This window comes from Catharus ustulatus, chromosome 10, assembly GCF_009819885.2.
Source record: "Catharus ustulatus isolate bCatUst1 chromosome 10, bCatUst1.pri.v2, whole genome shotgun sequence".
In the NCBI taxonomy this organism is placed as follows: Eukaryota; Metazoa; Chordata; class Aves; order Passeriformes; family Turdidae; genus Catharus; species Catharus ustulatus.
The window spans coordinates 6,011,236-6,015,357 of NC_046230.1; positions in this window are offsets into that span (position 1 = coordinate 6,011,236).

Consider the following 4,122-nt stretch of genomic DNA (forward strand, 5'->3'; position numbering starts at 1 on the left):
CAATTTTTGTTCAAGACAATTTAGATCTTAAATGCCCAGCAAGGTACAGAGTGAGATAAATATTGAACAAACAAACCACTTGGTGGGAAATGCTGTAAGTTTGTACATTGCTAACATATCTGTCAGACCAGCTTTATGTGTGCAAAGTTGTCCATGGCTTTGTGTTTGCAGGGCTAAAATATACTTAAATACAGGGCAGCTTGATGCAGTGGGGAGATTTAGAGGGGTAATCCTGGGTTTCCAGAAGTCAAGGAGCAGAGTAAAGCCTCAGCAAGACAGAAGTCCAAGGCCAGGCTGGACAGGGCTTGGAGCAACCTGGGATGGTTGGAAGGTGGCCCTGGCCGTGGAATGAGATGAGCTCTAAGGTCCCTTTCAACCCAAACCAGTCTGTGATTCCATGCTAACAGCTGTCATGCTCACAGGGCTGTGTCACTGCTCTCCACACCTGCACACACTCATTTTAAACAAAAATGAGCTCTTTGTTTCTAAAGGGGAATGTAGAGTTGAATACGCAACTGTTCTCCACCTGCATACTAGGTTTCATATTCTTAAATGTATTAACAGGGGCAAAGTTAACTACACAATTATTTATGCCCAGCATTACTTTACAAGACAAAACAGAAGCAAAGATTCCAAGACATTTAAAACCCTTTTTTATTACAGAAAGAAAAACCTCCTCAAAGGAAACCCAGCTAGGGTGAAAAGGCTTTTAAATAAGTCTTTATCACATCAAGCTGAAACAACCTTCATGGCTGAAAGAAGCTGTGGCTCTTCAGCAGATATTTCAGCTCTGCAATAGGATGTTATTCCATGGTCCACAATGTGCCTTGCTGTGTCATTATAGTTATCACACTTGCTCCAGCTGTGCCCTTGTGAGAACTCCCTGTGCCAGCCCTAGGCACAGAACTCCAGCTCACTGAGCCTCTGGGAGGCTGGGTTTTGGAGTCAGTTTGGAAAAGAAAGTTATCAGAGAACATCTCCTAAGGGTGTGATAACCAAAAGAGACTTTGAAAACTATTTTATGATCAAATGTTTACCAGTATTGGCTTTTACCACACATGAGGGGGGCAGACAAAGATTATTGGCTTTTACCACACATGAGGGGGGCAGACAAAGATTACAAAGGTTCAACAGCTCTTTTTACAACACATAATTTTTAAGGAAAAAAAAATAAAATTAAAAGCCATATCTGTAAAAGGGAAAGCAGAAAATAGTTGTTGTTGGATTTAGCTGGCCCTCCTTGCTGTCATTTCAACAGCAAGGTGTAATTCAGGCCTGAAGTTTAGGTTTTCAGAGTTCCTGCCCCTCTCAGTACTGTGGCCATGGGCTTTACCACAAATCTCCACTCAGAGTGCACTATACACCTGATAAGACCTTCCATGTTCCTCAAAGGTTGTTCCCACAGAAATACTCTACCCCTCCAGCTGGGACATTACTGCACTCACCTTTTCCAGTGTTTCTGGGTGCAGAAATGGACAGGGTTCTTCCAGCTGCCAAAAAAGCATTTTCCAGGAATTTTTGTTCTGTGTGACTAAGATTAGAGCAAATCAAGGTGCTTCTGGAGTACCTTGCAGCACTGATATACTGGAATAAAAATTAAGCTGAGGCTCCTATAAATAAAGCACTTGTTTTTAAAATTCAGCACTTCCTGAAGAAGCTGATGATCCCATGGGGCTGCAGGAGACTTGACACATTTGTGTTGCTCCAGCTCAAACAGAAGCAGGAATCTTTTTCTCCTGCTATGGTACTTTCTGAGGGGCTTAGAAGACAAAGCACAACATTCATATCCATTAAAATCTGTCCTTTGGTGAATACCCTCATTCCCATTTACAGTACTAGAGTTTCTAAGGATTTGCTATTCCTGTCCTAGAAACCTGTTTCCAGAGCTGGGTGCTAGGTGTATTTTCTGAGCATTATCCTCTAATGTGTAGTCAAAAGACCAGTAATCAACAGGATCTGGAATAGTGAGATCTCATTTCTTTTAGCAGGGTTAGAGAAAGCTGCCACCTTGTCCTGTGGTTCCACAGCTGCTTCCCAGTGCAGCACAATCTGCCAGGCAGCCCCTGCACAGCTTTAGAGCATCAGGGCTGACACAAACCTGCACAAGCTCTTGGGAAGCCACACAAAAGTGACAGGAACAAACTGCACCATCCTGATAACATTTTGCCAAGGTGAAGGGCACTGACAGGCTCTGCAAGCTGCACCCCTGCCATGTGCAAGATCAGCTCAGATGTAGCACAGCTGCACAGCCCCGAGTCTGATTGCTGTGAAAACAGCAATGCTGGGAGAGGAAAGCAAAGCCAGAAGCATAACTAGGGCTTGGGCCATGCACTCATCTTTCTCCACTGGTTTGGGAGCTCGATTTAAGCTCAGACCTTTGCACTTGGTCATTGTACAACTCTCAAGACTTAAAATTTCTCTGCTGTATACACTGAAATGCATTTCTTCTTCTCACTACCCAACTCCATTCATCTTGAAGGGAAAAGGGAAAAAATGACAAGCATAAGGCCTACAGCCTTAAATACTGCTTTAACTTTTCCATGACAAAGCAGAACTTTTTTTTTTCTATGACCTCTCCTTTCCTGAGTACTGCTTTCTTCTGTGTTTATTTGGGCTTGAAATGGGGCTGTTTTATCACAGCTACACCAGTTGTACTATAAAATGACAAGTACATCAACACAAAGTACAACTTGGAGTGATCTTTGGTTTCATTCTGGTTAATAAAAGTTCAACAGACCAGCTAACCCTCCAAAGGCATCACTTACACCATTTTTATAAACTGCCAGAACATGCTGTTTACAAGCAAATGGCAGAGTATTATCACCAGTTTGGGGGGCTTGTAACATCATATAATAAATAGCAGAAGAGCTACAGTGATCCACCACAACAGCTGTAACAATAAAGGTTATATAAAAGCAGCAACAGAGGTTGCTTTGAGTGAAAGACCTTTCTGTACATGTAAATCAATTTCTAAAATTGTGTACACCAGTTTCAGACCAGGGAAGAAGCTATAGTCATTCTCCTCAGGGACTGACTTTTAAAGGCTAAGAGGCATAAAGGGAAGATTACAGAGTTAAAAATAATAATATTACAATTGTCCCTTAAATAACATTTCAGAGCAACAGATACATGTTGTAACATTAGAAACTATGTTTTCCCCCACCTCTCAGCTCTTTTTACAGTAGCATTACTGCCCTGAGCTGGTGTGAAGTGATGCCTGAGGGAACCAGGGGGACAGAGCTTGACTGGGAGTACAAAATAAATCCCAGTGCTGTCCCAGAATAGGTTCTTTCACCCAGTGTACAAGATGCCAATCGAACACTGAGTCAAAGTATTTATTTACATTTCTGCACAGAAAGGAGGCTGGGTGGCAAACCTACTAAGCCAGCACAACAATTATCAAAACTCTTCACTATTTATACATTTTAGCAAATGAAGGTATTGATGTTCATTGGCTGCAAGTTACATCGTCCTCTTAATTTAATATTAAATAACTTATTTAATATTTATTTATTTACTACTGATTAATGAATCTCTCGTTTCTCATGCTAATTAGTCCAGTCTTTCTCTTCTTTAGGGTCAGTGGTTTCTGGGGTCAGTGATTTGTGAGTCGTTGGTCATGATCTGCCGCTGCTGGAATTACCTTTTACCCAGTCGGGCTGGTTGTAGCACAATTGCTGAAATTATTTATTAGTTTCTTCCTTATTTTGGGGGTTCTGCCAAATGTCCTTGTGGCTCTAAGTTCTGCATTCAGTGCCACTCTCAGTGGCACATCACACACATCCCTCTTCCCAAGTGCTGTCAAACTTCCCCCTAGAACTGAGATCATTGAAACCTGTGGAACCCTAAACATCAACAAGACAATTCCACCCTGAAAGGAATTTCTCTTTCCAACACCTGGACTCCACTTAGAGCTTGTGAGCTGCTGTTTCACACATTAAATTTCCTTTCTTGTTGATTAGGCTTGAAAGTTACAAAGACCAAACATTAACGAGCATCCCTTCTTAACTAAAGTTGCCATGCTCAGCGTTTTCCACCGCATCAGAGGCAGGCAGGGGCCGGGGCCAGCCCCGCGGTGGGGGCGGGCTGCGGGCGGGGCACGGCGGGGCCCGGCCGGGGACA